Source organism: Zootoca vivipara, chromosome 6 (assembly GCF_963506605.1).
Source record: "Zootoca vivipara chromosome 6, rZooViv1.1, whole genome shotgun sequence".
In the NCBI taxonomy this organism is placed as follows: domain Eukaryota; kingdom Metazoa; phylum Chordata; class Lepidosauria; order Squamata; family Lacertidae; genus Zootoca; species Zootoca vivipara.
In genome coordinates, this window is record NC_083281.1 from 38,833,286 (window position 1) to 38,855,069 (window position 21,784).

General features: G+C 40.3%; 1 protein-coding gene across 11 annotated transcripts in view; it reads right to left on the reverse strand.

Moving 5' to 3' along the window:
* ZMYM4 (zinc finger MYM-type containing 4) overlaps positions 1-21,464 on the reverse strand; it is a 49,845-nt gene extending 28,381 nt beyond the window's left edge. Inside the window, exons 1-6 of one of the 11 annotated variants that reach the window (XM_035120504.2) lie at positions 21,183-21,464; positions 18,739-18,866; positions 17,556-17,675; positions 10,992-11,108; positions 2,563-2,680; positions 962-1,007 (exon numbers count right to left, since the gene is read on the reverse strand). The gene's annotated coding sequence lies outside the window, so the exon portion shown is untranslated. The other 10 variants (XM_035120506.2, XM_035120503.2, XM_035120510.2 and 7 more) reach the window with 10 other exon arrangements.
* Between the last annotated feature and the right edge of the window lie 320 nt (positions 21,465-21,784).

Genomic DNA, 21,784 nt, shown 5'->3' on the forward strand with positions numbered 1-21,784 from the left:
TGGAGGACTCAAAGTTCCAGTACGCTGAGAAGAAACAATTAACAATGTTCTTACCATTCTAGAAAATTCCTGGTTCCAGTCTTCCTCCCCACCCTTGCCCCAACAATTTGCTGTTACGTCCAAAAAGTACAGACTGTAGTAAACATAAACTAGAGTTCATTGAAACAAGCGAGGGTCAAACCACAATTTATGCTGCACCCTTAAGACTTGACCATGAACTAGTATAACAACCAAAATGGGGCACTCATTTTACATTTAAGGCTGCACACTATTTGACAATTTTAGAAAGCTTTGTGCCAAGACCTTAAGATAGCTTTCTTTGGTACATACAGCCAGCCTACATGTGGTCAGTGTGTGTTTGTGTCCCCAACATACAGCTACTTACACTGATTCACCAGACGTCCTAGTTCTCACTACTCTTAATTTGCACTGTTCCACAATTTTAGAGCTCTCTGTGGGGTTATCAGGAATTGTCACAATTACTGCAGATGGGTGGAGAATGCATCCCCTCAATGGTTTTGCAAGGTGTCAGTATCAGAGATTTCAAATACATGTAGCAGCTACCAAACTGGGTTATTAGCTAATGATCTGGAATATTTTTTGTTACTTACAACCCCACCACTTAGTGACTGGACTTAAGCCATCTGGAACTGGGATTCTGGAATATTATAATTATTATTTATTTTTATTATTAAAGATTTTATTGATTTACAGAAATATATGCAATGTCTCTTGTAACATTTTTACAAATCGGTTTCATTTGTTGAGACATTGGGAAGAAAGAGGGGAATAGAAGTAGATGGGGGGAGATGGGGGGTCAGGTGACGATGTTTCTATTTTACTTAATATATGTGATTCTGGAATCTTTTAAGAAAGAGACATAAACTTTTAACTCATAAAGAAAGGAGTTTCTGAGGAGGAAGGAATCTTTTGTAAATAAACAAATAAAAGAAGCACTTACGTTTTTCTGCTATACTCCCAAAAACTGCATCAGCTTTGTCTTCATACTGCAAAGAGAAAAGGAAATTATTCTGGTTTAGTCACATAATTTTTCATTTATTTATCTATTTGTTAAATTTCTATGCCGCTCTTTCATCCAAGAATCACAGGGCAGTTAACAATATAAAACACAAGAATACATGATAGGAGACAAGTATTTTCCTCTCCCAGTTACCAAATTCCCAATGCAAAAACTCACAACTTTATAATGCAGTTATCTTACAATTCAGCCTTCTACACAAATGAAAGAAACAGAATGTCTATTCCTACCAAGACTGTCTTATTTTATACAGAAAGGTATAATTAAGGATTAACCAAACAAAATATATTCATTCACAACATGAAAATATTTAGCAACTGTTGATAATCCAATGATTTAAAAAACCTGGTGGTTTAAGAGATAATGCTATTTCATGTTGGTGCACCCTCAACAAAGTTCAGAAATTGGAAGTTTACAGACGCCCCACCCCATGCCCTGTGATTAGTAACAATGCAGGATTGTCAGAAATTTTGTTTTCTTACATTTCTCTATGCACCCACATTTTCCTATGGTTTTTCAGGTCCATATCGAAATGGGGAGAATGGAACCAAAGAGAATACCCACATCAACCTGGTCCTGTGATTCCAAATGAAGTTTCTGAACCTTAGTGTATTTTACTAGAGGAATCCTAGGAGTTGACAAATGCCAGTTCCTTGTTTGTTTCAGTAGCTGAGAGGAGAGGTGGTTTCTCTGTTTAACAATAGCTAAACAGTGAGAGATGTTTCTCCTCTGATCAGCTGTGTTTGATGGTATGGTGCAGGCAAAGTAGTGTTACAAACCTGGCTTTCCAATGCTGAGCACTACTGCTGTTTACCAAGAGGGAGAGGGTGAAGGCAGGAAGAGCTCAGTATGGAGCCAATCTGCTGTTCCTGTTGTTGCACCTGCATCAAACTATGCACACCTCATCCTCCCAGTAAGCGTAAGTGAGACTCACAGTTGGGAAGCCAGGTACGCAACACCACCCTGCCTGCATTGCTGCCTCTAACGTAGTAGGGTTGAGAATGGTACTGTTATGGTGTGGTACTTGTAGCTGTGTTTCCTAGTGCCATAACAATGGTTTCTGGTAATTAAAAATGTCAAAGCATTTTTGAAAATAATCTACCCAAAGAGTTACACTGGCAGGTGGGGAATGTAGCGGCCTAATTATTCACATTTCAGTGGATTTGTAGACCAGTGCTTCTTCCCCTCTAAAAGGCACTCACAGGGTCTCAAGTTAGACCAGCAGTATAAGTGCTAGCATGCACACGAAGTGTGCATGCACACGAAAGCTCATACCAAAATATAAACTTAGTTGGTCTTTAAGGTGCTACTAAGGAATTTTCTTATTTTGCTTCGACTCAGACCAACACGGCTACCTACCTGTAACTAGAAGCAATACAAGTGTTAGCAAACTAGAACACACTGTAAAATGTACAAGCGACGACTACAACTAGCTATGTGTACAAGCAAAGTAGAAAATATTATAACAGAAAAAGTTTAACCACACTTTCACTTGGCCCGTATTTTGACTGTATTAATCTTACCCGCTGAATCGGATCTGATCAGATTTGAAGAGATTCTGCTTAACCGAGCTTCAATTCAGTGGGTAAGATCAGATTTTCACAAGGCACAGCAGTGGAACAGAGAGAAAAGCTTTAGAGCCTAGGGAAATTAATTGGGACACAACATGATCATAATATGACATTGTGAGAAGAAACTGTTTCCTCATAACATGTGTTTCTCTCATTAATGAAAACTTCAGTCCTGCATATAATTTTGTGTTGTGGTATTTTTAAATTTGACTATTCTCTGCTCTTAACAGATAACATTAGTCAGGAAATACTCTGTCATATTGGTCAAGGAATATACACTCATGTTTTGGTTTTTATATTTCAAACCTGCAGTGTCTCCCATAGCACTGTTAACTTATTTTCTTTCAGTGTGTCAATTTCTCCTGAACATAACATAGGAATTTATGTACACTTTGAGAATAGTCTCTAAATCTACAGTTCTAGGAACATCATCTTCCAATTAACATTAATTTCTGATTCATTTTTTCAGTTATATTGTGAAATATTAGGACTGTAAAACATCTATTGCTGTTTTTTAACTGTGTATTTTTTTGGTCTCTACTTAATATCATTTGATTGAATTGACCACATTCCTTCAAAGTTGTCATTAACACAGGGTAAAAGGATCTTCATTTATTAATAAGACAAAAACTATCTCCTGCTCTCTTTATATGTCTGTACAAAAATCAAATCTCTGGTCCGATTTTACTTTGTATTCCAAAGTCAATTTACCTACCCTCATGTACCTATCCAACAACCTAACATATTCATCTTAACTCTGTCTGACAGACATTGTTAATTCTTCAATCACAGATGAAGAAACATCAGATATTGAAGTCACTTGTGTTATGGCTCCACTTGTTAATGTTCAAAAGAAAGGATTGCTCTTTTGCAGCATGTCTCCAAAAACGATACCAGCCAATAAAACATTATTCGTCATCATTACAATGGCTAAGTTCACATTCGAGGCAAAGCCATAGCTGGGGAAACCAATCATGGTTTCTTCAGGAAATATGTCTCACAGATAAGTAAACAATTTATGGCTTGTTTCCCCAGAGCTTGCTTTGTTTTCCAGCTGCTGATCTCTCTGTAGCTTAGCAAGCATATGGGGTGGGGTGTCCTAATAAACAACAGGTAAACAAGACAAGTGGATTCAGACAGAGCATTAACCCATAGTTTAAACAAGCCATGGTTTCTCATGCTAGTTTGTTGCCAGAAAACAAACCATGATAAAAATGCAGGTCATAAAGTGACATTCTATTTTTTGTATTTGTATTTTTATTGATTTTATTGTAAACAGTATAACAGGTAACAAGAGGTTTAGCAGCCAGCAGATTTACAATTACAGCAAGGGTGTGATGTATTGAAACTTAACACTGTGAGACACCTACCATAACGAAATTAACAAAAAATAGCCATTCCAACATAAACCATGAGTCATTGGGTAACAATAACCAGCATTGTATTTCTTAATAAAGCTAATAAACAGAAACCAGATGTCAAAGTTATCATGTTTTGCCAAACCCTTAATCACTGCATGATGGTAACTTGCGTGTTCTGAAAGAGCAATATCCCATATTCTTGACCACCATCTCTCTTTGGAGGGCCCATCTAGGGCTTTCCCGTTTTGAGCAACTTCTAAGCGTACAGTGGCCAGTAATAAGGAGATTAAATCTTTGTGATACCTTGGGGTTTGTCAGACTTTCAGCTGTCAAAAATCTTTCAGAAAGACCAGGTGCATTCAGATGCAATATCAGAAATTCAGGGGAGCCAGGCCAATTTCTTGTAATTGTAGATGAATAAAAGCAAACGTATTAGACACAATGCTAATTTCATCTACGATTAAAAGTAGTAAAGGCTTAATGAGGCTCTGTAGAAAGGCAGCAGTGTCAAGACCTAACTTTCAAACCTTCATCCATGCTCCACTGGGAGCATAAAGCAGCATACAGGATAATCACAACACCAATGCTGTACTGAGTATAAGAAGAGCCTTGCTGGATCAGGCCAAAGGCCCATCTGGATCAAACTGTTTTCACAGTAGCCAACCAGATGCCTAAGGGAAGGCCATAAGCAGGACACTGATGCAATAGCACTCTCCTCACTTATGACACCCTGAAACAGGAATTCAGAGATGTACTGCCTCCAACAGTGGAAGTGCCTCCAATAGTGGAAGTAGGACATAACCATTGTGGCTAGGAGCCACTCATAGCATTCTCCTCCATGAAATTGTCCTAATTCTCTTTTAATGCAATCCATGTTGGGGACTGTCACTACCTTATATGAAAACAAATTCAGGAATCTATGCAATGTGTGAACAAGTTTGCTTTTGTCTAACTGGAATCTTCCAATATTCAGCTTTACTAGATGAAGTTGGTTCTGGCATTATGAGAAGGAGAAAAGTATTTCCCTATCCACCATCCATGTATGTTCTCATACGAATCAATTGTGTCCCCACCCTCACCTATTTTCTTTAGTTAAAAAGCTATAAATGTAACCCATCTTCATAGGGGAGGGAGTTGCTCCATCCCTTTGCTCTACAGCAGGGGTTGGCAAAGTTTTTGTGGCTTGGGCCAGTTCATGGTCCCGCAGACGCCATGGTGGGCCAGAATGAGTGTGCGGGCATGCATGCGCAAAGGCTATTTCCGGCACTCCTTCCGGCGTGGAGGAGGTGTGCGCAGCTTCCCATTGGTTGCAGGAGCTTCCTGCAGCCAATGGGAAGCCGGCCAGCATCGCAGAAGGTGGTTCCTCACTCTGCTCCGCGCCGGTTTAGCACTGCGCACAGGAGCCGAACGAGCGGGCAGCGGGGGTAAACAACCCCCATGGGCCGCTTGTGGCCCATGGGCCTTAGGTTGCAGACCCCTGCTCTACAGTTCACTTTTGTCTCTGGTACAACACATTGTGAGCATTATACTTTCCAAATCTGCTTGAATTCTAGTCTTGTAATGGGGTGGGCTCCCGTTGCTCGGTCCCTGCTCCTGCCAACCTAGCAGTTTGAAAGCACGTCAAAGTGCAAGTAGATAAATAGGTACTGCTCCGGCAGGAAGGTAAACGGTGTTTCCGCACACTGCTCTGGTTTGCCAGAAGTGACTTAGCCATGCTGGCCACATGACCTGGAAGCTGTCTGTGGACAAACACTGGCTCCCTTGGCCAATAAAGTGAGATGAGTGCCACAACCCCCAGAGTCGTCCACGACTGGAACTAACAGTCAGGGGTCCCATTACCTTTACCTTAACTTGATTAGATCCAATATTTTGTGAACACTAATTCCCACATAAGACTTATCATGTGAGCAATACTAAAGGATTGAGCACTAAACTCAACAGAACTTTGCATTTCTCACAAGCTTCTTTGACTGACAATATGAGCTTAGGTTTATCTTTGGGCTCAGCTCATAGGTAATGAAGTCCTTAATTTTATCTCTCTTTCCTGTACTAATTACTGATCTTCTAGCAAAATGTAAATAGTGTATGCTGAACATTCTTCAACATCAAAGAATGATCATTACACTGAACTCTGTGATAGCACTGACTCGAGTGTTCTTTTTTCAATTTTTCAGTTCTACAATCATGAACAGAACCAAGCATTTTATATATTTTTCATCAACAATATTTAACCAAATCACCTAAGATGGTTCACATGTAATGCTAAGCCAGACTATGTCTTAGTGTACATGTCTAAGTGTGACTGAGAGATCACAATCATGATGGCACTCCTTTCTTGCTGCTGCACTGCCAGAGTTTGTCTTATAGCATGTTGTCTAAACTTAGGCTCATAGTTTTTCTTCTCTAGAAAGCTGTAAAACTAAGAACTTTGCTTACAGCTCACAATTTGTCTAGCATGAGGCAAACCAGGAGCCCAAGTTTGAAGCTGCTAAGCCAAACCATAGCTTAGCTCACAGCAGATCAGCAGCAGGACCAGAGGAGCAGCAAAGTGCTCACAATCTCCTCTCCAGGAGCCTGCATGCACATGCATTAATGTTAAGCACAGTCTGGCTTAGCATTATGTGTGAGCCAGCTCAGAATCATCATGGAGTTTTGTGGCCTTCTGCACAATAAAGTACAGACTATATTTCTGTACACAAATCATTTTCTGTATTTTGAGGGGTAATACATGAGCTCATCTGGATTCAGTTTTCTAGTAAAGCTACTTCTGTTTTTGTTACTGAGAACATAATTCATAAAAATAATTTACAGTGATGACAGTAATCACTATAAAGAAACAAAAAATAAAAAAATTCCTTCCAGTAGCACCTTAGAGACCAACTAAGTTTGTCATAGGTATGAGCTTTCGTGTGCATGCACACTTCTTCAGATACTATAAAAAACTATTCAATTGTTTAATTCAATTGTTTAATTCCTTCTTTAAGATGAGACATTATTGTAATTCTTTTGTATGGTTTTATGGCATTTTATGTGTTATAGTATTTGCATATATTACTGTGATATTTTATGTGAGTGGGCAGTATATAAAAACTCTGATAAATAATGTCTCTAGTTTACAGTTGTTTTAGTCTTTCAGAATGCCTACCTAAAATTTATCCGTCTCTTGGCTAATCTGCACTGCTAAATTGTCTGTATGAGTAACAAATTGTTTTAGATATAACCTTATTTGAGATTTTGTTGTGACTGATTTTAGAGATCCAAAAGAATTCCTCATAACATTAGCTATACTGTAGTAAGGGGCACCAAGTATGAGGCATTTTTAAAGAAAAGAAAAGCTTTAAAAATCTATCTCCCTGCTCTCCCTCCCCTTGTCCCTTTTTTGTCTTTTGATCATAGGTGCTTTTTAGACCACACCTTATTTCCCCTCAGGACACATTTTGTCCCGTTTCTTTTAGTAACATTAGCCTAATTTTTAAATTTTGGCTGTATTTGTTATGTTTATTATCTGATGTATCTCTGATTTAAGTGTGGTCCCTGCAATATTTCTCCTCACCCCTTTTAGCTTTTTGAGGAGGTAGTACGGTATCTACGTCTCTTCTGTCGCTTTCTTTGTTGCTTCGATGGCATTTTTTCTTCTTTGTATTTTACTCCAGATGCTAAAAGAATAATATTCAAGTCTGGTTAAAAATACTTAGTGTTGAGTCTACTGAGGCAGCACACTTAGTCATATTGAGCATATCTCTAAAACAGTTGCAGTATATTCTGAATTATGACTGGGCCTTAAAATCATCCTTGTGATACACCACAGTACATTTGAATAAAAAAAGTAACAATAAACTCAAGAAGCTGCTAAAAAGCAAAAGAACATCAGAGCAGAATAAGACACAAAGCAGTTTGCTTCAACACTAAGCATTTCAAACCCATCCAGTCTATATCTCACCTAAAATAAGCCCATGCATGTGTAGGTTTCATACTGAGTAGGTATCAATGGCAAAGAGGAGAGTTGACTTGTCTACCAAGGGCAATCTGGTCTGTCTGCCAAGGGTAACAATGTAGTTGTCAGGGGATTGTTGCGGCTACTCCCAAGTAAAGATGCTCCAGTCCGTTCTGTCTTTAAGGGTTTTATTATGCATACTATTTACAGTGCAGAGATAGCAGAAAACATGACCTCCTAGTCACTCGCAGAATCCGGCAATGGCACCCGTCTGCTTCGGAGCCAGCATAATAGCTTGGGCACCCTGAAACGCCACCCTCTCACCCTACGTTTGGGCGCTCGCCTCAATTCGGGCGCCGGAAGCGGCTGCGCTCCCTCCTTCAGCTGTGGGCTAGTGCGGTGCAGGGGCTCTGACACATCACTGAGCCTTCCTTCCCCCAGCTGTGGGCTTGGGCAGTGCAGGGGCTCTGATACCTCACTGTGCCTTTCCTCCATTCTGCTTCCCTCTTCAATCCCCCCGCCTGACCCGCTGCTACCGCTCTCGCTGGGCGAAGTGCTGGTCAGGATGACGGGGGGAGGCTCCCTGTAGGGAGTCCCCCTGACAGTAGTTTTGTGATATACAAAATTATCCCCCAACACTAACAGTGATTTTTTACACTTGAAGGGTAAAAAATTACTGTGAAAATTGATACAGAATATCACTACTGAATGACAGTTCCCAACATCCTTCCTCCTAGCTTCATAGAATCTGAGTTTGCACCATAATTTTTAACAATGATATAACACGAAGTAAATTAAGAACAGAGGACCAAAATTCCCAACATCAGTACGTACATGAAGCCAATATGACATAGTTGTTACTTTTGCTGTTGGATGCTGCATGTTTACGTAATCTTGAAATGTGGCTTTTTGTATGTTTGCTATTGTTGTACTATGTTATTATGAAATTGTTACTATGTCATTGCTTTACTATGTTATTATGAAATTGTTTTTGTAGTTTTTGCTTGAAATGTATTTCTGTTTTCTCTGTTGTAAGCTGCTTTGAGTATGATTTTGTGTGTGGAAAAGCAACATACAAATAAAATGAATGAATGAACATTGGGATGCAAATAAAAAGGTTCCAGCAACATTTGCTTCTTGAAAGAAACTATTAATTTAATAGACATTAAACTATTTAGAATGTGCAGATAAAGGAAAATTAAACAAAGTATTTTGCTTTAGAATTATTAATTTTTGAATATAATTGGTATTTCTTAGCAATATGTGTACTTTCATTCACAATATAAACTCTACACTTCACTACAAAGGTTGCATGTGGCAGAATGAAATGCAATTCACAGGCATGTGCAGAAAGTTTGATCCAGAAGATCTTAACAAAGCTTATTTTAAACTAGTAACCCCATGGCATCTGACTTACTACTACTACTACTACTACTACTATAAAAAAGAAGATAGCTTTAAACTTCATTATGTTCAGTCAGCAGGCACAGACAAATCTGGTCTAGTTCTAGGAGTTATCTTCACACCGTGGCAACCAGGGCCAATAATTGACAACCACATGCACCTGAACTTCAGGCAACAGAAAGCAAAATAATTTCACCATTGAGAGGCGGCTCCACAATCATGTCCAGAATTATCAGTAGGGCGTACAGACATCTGAATAACGTACTGGAGTTTATAGTTTCTGCAGCTGCAATCTCCCATCCATGTTTCCCATGGTGCCCTCCATTTGTTTCAGACTACAACTGTCACCCTATTACTGGGATTAAAATTGGCTTTAAAAAGTTTTCAATGCTGTATCTTAAATTGCTGTGACCTTAGGATAAAAAGCAAGTAATAAATTGTTGTTGCTGCTGCTGCTGCTGCTTGCTCCTGCTGCATGTGTCTTTAAAAGAAATCATAACACTTTTATCCTAGGCCTTCCTCCAAGAAGCTCAGGGTGGTGTACAAGATTTTCTTCTCATTTTATCCTCTCAACCATCATATGAGGTAGGTTAGACCAAATGATAGTGACTGACCCAAGGTCACCCAACAGGCTTCATAGCTTGGGGAGAAGGGAAGATTTTTATTGCTACAAGGTGAAAAACAGCTTTTGAGACCTATTTATGCAGCATTCCTGTACAGAAGGATTAAATTCCTCCCCCAGCACCATAACTGCAACTGAAATAGGAGCTCCTCACACCCGCTTTTGAGTGTGATAAAAAGTAGAGGTCCGATCACAGATTTTCCACATCATGTCTGTTTTAGCCCTATCTTTCGACAATGGAGATGGGAAAAAATCAGAGGGGGACTGAAGAAAAGGGGCAAATGTTGAGCATGCATGTGTAAGTTTAATTTCAGAAGAAGAAAGAGACGCATGAGAGGAGCTAGGATGGGGATGGTGTAGAGACGTAGCATTAAGTTACCTGCTATAATTTACACAATGCATGAAATCCAGGCTCTAGTGTAAAACGTGAATCCCCTCCCCACAAAGCAACTAGCAATCACCATCACAGGAGGAATACCCTGGCAAACTTAAGCTACAAGAAAACAACTGCTGGAAAATGCAAGCAGATAGTACCCCCAATATCCTATAACTGATTTTTAAAATGGCCTTGAAATCTGAAATGATTACTGGGTATGTGCATCTCTGATCTCTCCAAAAATGCTGAAGCATTATTACAATTGCTAAAGGTAATATTGTTACTACTACAAAGTTAAAGGGTGTTCCATTAAACTGGCCACAGCCAACGAGAACACAAATAATAATAATAATGTCCTAGAAATACTGTTTATATCAAGCCAGAGCAAAATGGAGTGGCTTGTTTCCTTAAGTAGGCTGGGTCATCAGTAGCAGTAATACTACTGCTCCAGCTTTCCTTTGTCTTCTGAGCACAATATGCAATGCTAGTCTTTACAACCTTGGGTTCCACAATGAAAGATGGGATTAGAAATGTAATACAACAAAAAAATAAAGTCAGTCCAAAACAGCCCCCTTTTCCACAGCCCACAACAGCCATTCATATCTACCCCCTTATTTTTTAAAAAAAAATCGGGTACCATATCCACACAACAAGGGCTCTCAACAATGTACTATTAGCAGTTACCTCACAACGATGGGAATTCGCTCCCCAAATGTTTCTCCAAGCCCAGGCTCGATCATTTTCTATGGCTAGGATAAGACTCTTTGAAAACTGAAGGTTAAGTCAGGTGACTACCGTTGCCTGGCAGGAAAGAAAAGAAGAAGTTTTGTGTGTGAAACACTGGATTTAATTTACCTCAACCCAAGTCACTAGCAAACCACTCTTATTTGCTCTTTAATCCCCATCTGCAGTATGCGGGAAATTATAATGGCCTACATTACAGGGCTTTTCGACTGATTTTATAGAACTCTGGAGGAATGCAAAGAGTTCTCAAATTGGGGAACAGTAAATAAATTTTTGAAGCCTAAAAATAATCCTAAGGATAATGGGATCTAAACTTGGAAACAGCAATATATAAATACTAAGAATATTATTAGTAAGCAACCACATTATTGACATTTTTCAATACAATATACAATTTTACAGTATTTCATTAAATTACTTTCTGCTAGTTTTAAACACTACCTACCTTGAGCCCCAAAAGATTTGACAGCATTTCAATTTTACAACTAACTGAAAAACATTGCTACAATATCAAGATATCACATATTCAATTAAGTTTTCTATAAATATGAGCAGACAAGCTATCTGTTTGAGTTCATTATGAAAAAGTGACATGGTTCAACTTTATTTTTAATAACATCACCATCCAGTTGCTATCAACTTCCACCACAATTACAAGTTCTTAGATGCTTGAATTAATACTATTCCTTCCTGGATTTCTTTCTGCTCATTGTACTACAAGGTACATTTACTGGCGGGGGTGGGGGGGGTGGGGACGACTATAGAAATGTAACTTTTTAAAAAATTCAACTTTTGTGCAGAATGCCTCCAAGCATGCCATTCCTGGGAGTGTAAGTAATAGATAAACATTTTTTGTAATAGCACACAAAAGCCAGATATTCTTGAGCACTGGCCAAATAAGATTAATGAAATAGTCAGAAACACAGATGGAGGGGGGTGTTCAACTAGCAAGTGAATCCCACTGCCCCTCCCAGGTCTGGGAAACATTGTTTAGCATAAAATACAGTGGACAATTCCATCTTCAAGCCCTTGCCAGGATTGTGTTTGCAGAATCATAAAAGCAATTCATTGATTCCTACCTTCGAAGCATCTGGGGAGAGAGGAGTGCAATGGGTAACAAAGAGCCAGCCTGCTGCATATACCTGCTGCAGGAAAAGAAGCACTTCCAACAGGAAGTGAACCCCTAGAGGTCAGGAGAGCCATAGAGAGCAGCTAAGGAGAGAGCTTGCATGAGTTGTGAACTCAGAAGAGCTTTGCCGGAACTGTAGAGCCCCCTAGCAGTGTCAGCTGTTGCAGCCGCCTGTGTCTGGCATTGAGACAGCAAGGGGAGAATGGATATTATGTTCATCCTATCCTTTCTCAATAAAGTTGGACAGTCACATATTCTTCAGGGTTTATTTTCAAAAAACATTCCCAGCATGTTGAGATAGAAGTATGCTGGGAAACATGGCAAATGTAAAACTCTGCTCAAATCAAGAACCTAACTTGCAGCATTCATTAAAAAGAAATAAAAGCAGTTTTCCCATGTACTGCTCCCTAGTTTAAAATAAAGAACACTGAAACAACAAATAAATTAATTTAAGCGTAATGACTGAAAATGGCATTTTGAATGTTTATCTAAATTTTACTGATTTCAAGTATAGGATGATGTGATTAATGACAGAGAGTGATAACCAAGTACAACCAATGAAAGTTATGTAAGCCCATTGATTTTAGTTGGTCTACTCTGCATATGACTAACAGCAGCTATCAAGTTTGGGCAAATAATTTACAAATCTATTGAGATAAGATGTCATGGGGGAAAGCTACTTTCAGAATTTCTCCCATTAAAAATGTTCTATATGAATAGCAAATAATAGACATTCAAGTGGGACCTGCAAAAAACATTGCAGTGTGGATTGCTTCTGTTCAGGGTTCCAGCCAGATATATTTTGCTTACTGCATATGCTCATATACTGTATAAGAAGCACCACTCAGCAGACACTGTATAAGAAGCACCACTCAGATAACTAAGTTTGCAATTAGAGGGGGGTCTGAAAGTGGGGGATATCAACACCAGTCCCTTGGCATGGTTGGATCATTTCCTGTTGAGATCTAGGCTTTCAACACCTTTTCAGCTTTGCAGAGGCAGGGGACCTATTAGGATGATCTGCCACTGGAGGCTAATGGATACAACTGGCTTCCAGAAGCCCTGGTCCACCAGTGGAATATATGAATGGCTCAGGAAGCTGACACTATCACCCTTGAGATCCCTCCACCTCTTCATAAAGCCCACTTTGCTCCTTAGCAGACCCCTTCCTTCATGTCCACCTTTCTTGGTAGGTCTGGAGCAGGCATCCCCAAACTGCGGCCCTCCAGATGTTTTGGCCTACAACTCCCATGATCCCTAGCTAGCAGGACCAGTGGTCAGGGAAGATGGGAATTGTAGTCCAAAACATCTGAAGGGCCGAAGTTTGGAGATGCCTGGTCTGGAGCGTGGCAACATGAGAACAAGCCTTTTCAGTGGAGGCTCCCTACTTATGGAATGTTCATTCCAGGGGGGCTTGCCTGGTGCCATCATTGGGTAGCTTTAGGTGCCAAGCGAATACGTTTCTTTTTTGCCAGGCCTTTGGCTCTTACTTATCTGTGACCTCCTTAAGTGGGTGGGATATTTTAATCTTTCCTTTTAAAAATAGCACTGACTTTTAGATTTTTTTAATGGCTGTTTGAATGTATATGTTTGTTTATATATCGTAAGCCACCTTATGCCAGTAATAAAATACTGTAAGCCACTTTCTGTTACCTTGGTAAAAAAGCAATCAATAAATTCTATAAAAATGAGTATAAATGATTCTATTCTATTCTATTGGAGTGCTTTCCTCCCCCCCCCCAACAAGTCACTGAGTCATATACAGTAATGTACCGGTAATGCCCAAGAGTGGATTACAATCAACATTTGGGAAATAGGAAGACTAGGGGATTTCCTGTGCCAACAAACACTTTTATGTATTTAATACTTTTGTTATTTTATTGATAACTTTTTATTTCACTTTCTCCAGTCATGCTCATTGCACCCCACAGAATTAGACACAAAAATATTAGTCAAGACCACAGGAGTTGTGGAAGTTGTCTTATGACACATCAGACAATTGGTTCATCCAATCTGGTCAACACCAGGCATCCCCAACCTGTGGCCCTCCAGGTGTTTTGGCCTACAACTCCCATGATCCCTAGCTAGCAGGACCAGTGATCAAGGATGATGGGAATTGTAGTCTCAAAACATCTGGAGGGCTGAGTTTGAGGAAGCCTGCAATAGAGGCTGCTTTCTACTTTGCTCTTCAGATCACTTATATGCCATGTGTGAACAAGTCTGCAGGGCTGTAGCTAAACTGTGTGGACCTCAGCAAACACTGAATCAGAGATCACCGAGAGCTCCTTGCAAACTGCTCTGAGCATTCTAGGAAGAAGGAAGAAGAGTAGGCTAAAGAAAGTCATTCTTCATAAGGCGTCACATAGTTGGAATTCACTTGTAGGAGAAGCAGCAGTTTTATTTCCTGGTAACTATCCCTAGGAAGCAAATGGGCACACAACTCAGGGAAGGCAAAAAGCAATGGGTTGAATTCAATTTTACCTCCTGTTCCTGCATGGTTATTTGACCAAAGGGACATCTTCACAAATGGAAGAGAAGGGGAATACTGTAATTTTTTACCAATTCACCTTTTCCCATACAGTCCTCTGAAAAAGTGTTCCAATGGGTTGGGGGACTGACCCAAGGTTACCCAGTGAACATCACAGCTGAGAGGGGTCCTAGTCAGACGCTCTAACCGCTACACCACACTGGTTCCTATTAGAAATTATGTACATTAACAGAAGGACACGGGTGGCACTGTGGGTTAAACCACAGAGCCTAGAGCTTGCCAATCAGAAGGCCGGTGGTTCGAATCCCCGCGACGGGGTGAGCTCCCATTGCTTGGTCCCAGCTCCTGCCAACCTAGCAGTTCGAAAGCACGGCAGTGCAAGTAGATAAATAGGTACCGCTGTGGTGGGAAGGTAAATGGCGTTTCTGTGCGCTGCTCTGGTTCGCCAGAAGCGGCTTAGTCATGCTGGCCACATGACCCGGAAGCTGTACGCCGGCTCCCTTGGCCAGTAAAGTGAGATGAGCGCCGCAACCCCAGAGTCGTCTGTGACTAGACCTAATGGTCAGGGGTCCCTTTACCTTTTTTACATTAACAGAGCACTTCTAAGAACAAGTCTACTCCTATGCAAGCTCCATTAAGTTCAATGGGACATACTCACAGCTAAATGGGTATGGTACAGCAGCCGAAATGTTCTGTGTAGCCAGATATTTAAATGACACCTACATTTTCACTGTAAAGAACAATATTCAAGCACTGAGGCACTTCTGAATGACTCCCAGTTCCCAATGGATCTTTTGCCTTTCACTTCTCAGATATATTGTGAGCTCTCACATTTGCACTTTGAAAACATTAACTCTCTCCACTCAGCTGGGTGATAGGACGTCAGCATTTTATTATGTTTTCAAACTTTTTAAATTTATTGGCCCACAGTCCAGTTCTAGATTTTAAGCAGCTAAAATTATTATTTTGAGCACACGGGTTGACCAGCCTCTTGACCACTCTAGCTGGCGAGAGCACTTAGTTGATAAAATAGGACTTGTTCACTGTGCAAATTATGTCAACTAGATACCTTATATAGCTCTGGTTCTCCAGCTAAGGATGGAAGGCTACAACTACGGTAATCTGATGTGGTCCTTGGTCTTGAAAAAGTTATGTACCGGTACTCTTGCAACAGCATGTCCCAGATACCAAACTACCAGCATCAGAAGTGGATTCCCTGGCTACAATAAACTTGCAGAAATAAAAGATTGTGAAACAGGAGTTACCACCACAACAATCACTGTCATAATAATTCATTTCTATGGTGATTTTTAGCATGTAACAGTCTTTACAATCCTCATTATCTCATTCTTCACAGAGCAACTAACTGTCAAATGAATAATTAAAATGATAAGTCTACAAATGAAGGACAACAGCTTTCTAGTAGAACAGATTTGGAAAACATCTTTCAAATTGGGCACCAAAACCTATTTAAGAAACTACAATTTTCCAACATAAATTAAGGACAGGGACAGAAAACAATATGACACAATTCTCATGCTTTGACAAACCTACATGGCTATGGAGCTGATTCCGCCCGCCCGCCCCCCCCCCCACCAAAGATTCACCAAATTGGCCATTTATGACAGGCTCCATAAGGAGTGCTGGTGCTGCCAGGCAGAGAGGGCTCAGTTTTTGTTTTGTTTTTTGTTTTTTTAAAAAAATTGCTTTTTTTATCTATGTCATTTTAAATTGTGGTTTATATTAATGGTGTATTCTTAGTTTTAGATTTTATAATTTATGTGGAAATTATTTGCCATCTGGTTGTATACTTTTTATGTGTTTTATTTATTATGACTTTGTTATGTTGGTAATTAAATCTTGTCATGTTGCAAGCCGCCTTGAGCATTGTTTTAACTATGGAAAGGCGGCATACAAATAAAATAATGAATTAATTTATGAGCACTACTTCACTGGGTTAGTTCAGAAATGAGAAGCAAAGTCTAGATGTGTAAGGGGAGAGAGAACCACCAAGAACATGCTTCATTCACGTAGTGCCAAGATCAGCCAAACCATGATCTGACACTAAGTGAATGAAGTTTGTGATGTTTCTACTCAAAGTCATCCTGACAATGTATTTGAAGAGTGGTGTATAAATTTAATAAAAAGTGCTACATAAACAAGCTTCAAACTGATATACTGCTCCATCCCCTCTCCTCCTCCAACATGGATACAGTTTGTTATTTCATTTGAACTGGGAGAAAATGTGCTTAAAGTAGTTTAAACTTTTAAGTATATGGTTTGTCCAAACAATCCAACTTCAGATATTTCCACCCAGTCACTGCACTACAATGCCAGCTACAGGGATAACTTTTCAGATATTTATATTGCTTATAAAACAAATATATTTTTAACGTTTTGTTTACTAAATGGAAATCAAGCAAACATGTTGCAGTACAGGGAACCCACAACTTAAGCAGGGTGGGGGTTATGTTCCGCAGATTGTGCCTAAAGCTAAAAAGGTGTATAGTCAAAACCCATTGGGTTAATGGCGGGTGGGTCTGCCAATATGATTTTTCCTGGTACCTCACCCCCTTTCCAATCTTGTTACTTTTTTGCCGCACACACAAAACTGAATGCCCACAAATTAAATGCGTATAGGACAATGGAAAAATTCTAATTCTAATTTTCCCAGAAGACCCCCATTAATCATGGGGAAATGGGTTGAAAGCTGGAACCTAAATCCCTATACTGTACAGTGAGACTGCATCTTACGTGATGGATAGCTTCTCGGCAGAGCAAACATACACAAAATTGCATATAGTCAAGAGCCTCAGAATCACCACATTCCATTTCAGGTGGGGCCCTAGAAAATCACCTCCTTCTTTTCCTAGCTCTAAATACTCACTGTAGGGTTGGTTCTGACACCACTTTCCTCACTGCTAGTGGGTCAGCTGGCAGCACAGCCTCTTGACTGGAGAGCAACCGCAACAATGCCGCCACTTCTCCACTCCGCTCAGTGATGTTCCTTGCAGAAAAATGGCAGGACACCGTTTTAAAAGAGGAACTTTTTTCCTTGGTTCCCTACTTGAGGGGTCTTTCCCCCATAAACCCAGAGGCTGAAGCCAATAATATGAAGCTGAATCTGCATAAGTAAAATGTGTGTAAGATGCAATCCCACTATAGAGGAATTTCAATTCTCACCAAGTCTACTATGAAACTTCATTTATAGTAGAAAAATAAACCTGCACAATTAATATCCATTTGAACTTACAACCCACATCCTAAACATAATGCATAAAAGTTGCACAGTTATACTGTAATTTACATCCACAGTAAGGTGGTTCCAATTACAGCCAAGAACACCACAATCTAATCCTGACCTCTTTATACACAGGGGCACAAGCAAAAATTATAATAATTAAAAGCAATTTTCCATGTGAAAAAGTTGCTTCCAAGTTAAGAAGTTGGCATGCTATCATCCCAATAAACAAGTTAGTTTTCCCCACCTTGAGAACACGTACATGGCAGCTGACAAAATAGTAAACTGCATCTGGAAAATATTTATTATGTGCTGCATTAATTAAAAGATACACCATTCAACAGTTAGTGGTACAAAACATCTAAGTGTGTTTTTAAATTTAAGTAAACTTTTGGTGCTGTGTAGATAGACAAGACTTCTGCACAGCACTCAACCTCCTAGACTGCAATACAACAGTTACCTGGGAATAAATATAATTCAGTGGGTTCTAAGTTCCAATAAAAAATGCACAAGTTGTGACTGTAAATATATTGACTTGGATACTAAGGTTGCTTTTCTATACTCATTTATCTTGTCGTAAGTGCCATTGAACTCAACTTCTGATTAGGCACTACAGAATTTTACCACAAGTTGTTTTTCTGCTTTCCACTGATTTCTCCTTCAGTATGCAGCCCTCTGCATTATTTCCATGGGTCCCCAACAGTCAGGAACAGACTTGGGTGGGGGATCAGGAAAGCCCCATTCATGGAACTCTATTCCATTTGTTAGAAAAGTTAGGATCTAATACATTATGGCCCCATCAGAAATTGCATGGAAAAAAGCAACTCACACACATAACCAGCATCCTCTCCTTCATCCAAGATGCACATCAGCAGGCATGCCATCTGTTCTATATAGCAAATGCCACCCATTCCATGTCATGACATCATAAAACATGAGTGAGGCTGCAGCAAAATTCTGGTAAAAAAAAACACGCAGCTTGACAAGAGGGAAAATTTAAAACAGGTTGCTCATCTAAAAGATACAGAGTTGTTTGCACATTAGCCCATTTCTCTGCAATTACCGGTACTATCCTTCATTTGCTGCAGAGAATCCAGTGATCATTGCATACCATATCATTCTAGTGTTTTCTGACAGGGTTTGGGGATATCCCATCTTTCTGTATGAGTTTTCCTGCATATCCTGGGCCCAATACTACAGATGCTCCTCCTTAGCTGAACAGTTCCTTCCTCCTTAGCTGAACTTTGGGATTAAAAAAATAAAAATCAAGTACAAGAGCAATAAAGTGCAACACTTTCATTATTTTGATACAAGCATAAATATTTGAATAAAAAACAAAACAAACAAATGAGCCAACAACAGGCTTGCTCAAGTCGCAGGCAGGAAACAGCTAACTGGACAGCAAACTGAGGGGAAAGGCTAATCAAAAGGCCAGTTCATAATGCCGATGACCAGAATGCAGCCCCTCAAAAAATCCCAACTGAAGAGCCAGGATCAGGAGAAGCAAGACTTTTGCTGAATGAGACTTATTTATGAATAAATGAGTTCGGATCCTGTCTGTGGGGATGGGTACTGGAGAACTGTGGAAATAATCTTTTTCTATACTCATTTGTGATACCAATCTTCCAACATAGCTGCCAAGTTTTCCCTTTTCTCACGAGGAAGCCTATTCAGCATAAGGGAAAATCCCTTAAAAAAAGGGATAACTTGGCAGCTATGTCTTCCAATACAACTTTGTATGAAGCAAGCAGTTTTGGCTTAAGAAGATTCACAATTATGAATAACTTTACTACTGACAACAATGATACTGATGCCCTTGACCAATACTGAATTTTCCTTTTCTTCTAAACCAATTTTAAGCTAATTTGCCAGTGTTGTGTATCAGACTTGTGTTTGACCCTTCCAGATGCGTATTTTGACATTTTCTTTCACTTTCTCTATAAAACTTAAAAGATGCATGCAATTTCTGAAATACCGATTACAGCTGCAACCATCACTTTGAATCAAAACTGGAAAACATTTGAGTTCCTAGTAGTCTCCATATAATATTTTGTGATCAGCCCTTAGAAAGCATTTAAATACCGTGTGTAGCCTCCAGCATCAGATTATTAAGCATTTGAATGAATAGCCTAGGGTTTTTTGGTCTCTGTGTTTAACCCCAGTTCTTACTTAGAAAGTAATAAATATAACAGCATCCCAGACCCAGCTGATAAGCTTTCATATCAAACTAAATGCAAACCACCAAATACATTACACGATAAACCTTGTGTTTTTCTATCTAAAAGCCTGGGGAAACCATGGTTGTCAAGCATTCAGCAAGTCTCAATGTAAGCAGGTTGGCTGTGTTCAGTTCACACATTACACAGGCTTGCTCTCAAGGCTATTTCATTTAAGGATCACAAAGGAGAAGTGAAAACAACACTACTGATCAAGCTTGTTCTTAATGACACTGATAAAGCTTCTAAATGTTACTGGAACTAATACAACCTCATATCTGAAGCATCTTTCCACACAAGAAAAGTTGTCTTATCCAGTTTACAAGACTTTATCCTTTATGAAACCCTAGCATTAACCACTAGTACAAAATCCCCACCATCAGGATTACTTTAATTTGCCATTTATCATCCACACCTTGACTAACAACCCCCGAAGCCACCATCTTGGTGCCTAAATTTCATCTTTTTCACCCTTATACTCATGATCCTCCAGTTCCCTAACCCACCTATTACACTTTATTCATGCTTTCCCTCACCCTCCCAACAGACATATACCATTACCAGCCTTGACACCCATTAATATTCCAAAGATTCAAAAAGTACCCACCCATCCCCTTTCCACAGTACTGTGTTCACCCCAGGTGCCTCACCTTTGACACCCTAATCTTTCAACTCACAATCTCCCGCTCACTGCAGTCATCAATGGATCAGTTAACTCCCCAACATTTCTTACCTCCCCCTCCAAAAAAACGATGTCCCATCACTCCAACAGCAACTTCAAACTCAAAACTGCCCCCCCGTACAACCAAGTTGACTCCTTCCCACCCACTATTTCTAAGACCAGGCACCCCCACCCCAACATCCTTGGCAACTGTTATCTTTCCGGCTCCCCAACAGGTGCCCTTATCTGACTCCTCCTGGGTCCCGCCCACTGTAGCCTAAGCCCCGCCCACTCACTCACTGGCGCGCAGTCCTGGCCCCTCCTCTTTGGCCGCCGCCATATTGAGGGGGGGCGCTGCCACAGAGGATGGGAGGGGAAGTTGTTTTTTTTCCTCACCCCTTGGCTGAGGTGGTTGGGGACAGGCGCTGTAACCTCAGGGGGCGCTCCAAGGGATGGATATCCAGCGGCCGTGAGGAGGCGACCAAAGGTGGAGAGTAAGAAGCGCCTCCCTCAGGAACTCACGGAAGGGGGGTCCTTCTCCGTCAAAATAATAATAGTAATAACAATAATAAAAAAACACGCAACAACAATTGTGGTGACGGCCGGACTCAACCCTCCAGGCCCCGCGAGCCCCTTAAAGCTGCAAAGACCTGCCCAAGCAGCGAGGGGTGGGGAGAATTTCACTGCGCATGCGTCCAGCGCACGCGCACGCCTGCCGGCCTGAAGCCCTACCTTTTCCCCTTCTCCTCCTCCTTTTCCCCACCCCTTCGCGCATGTGCGTTAGTGGGGTCTCTCTGCTCGCTCGTAGGGAGAAATGGAATTAGGACGGGTCCAGGAATGGCGCCCTCTTAAAGGGCCACGCATCAATTTCGGGTTGCAGGTAGTTGAGATAGATCAAAACCAAGCAAAAGGGGTAATAAGAAAACATATGCAAAAGGAAGAAAGGTGAAGAAATGTTTAAAATATGAAGTGAGCTGCTTGAGGAACCCTTAGAAGGA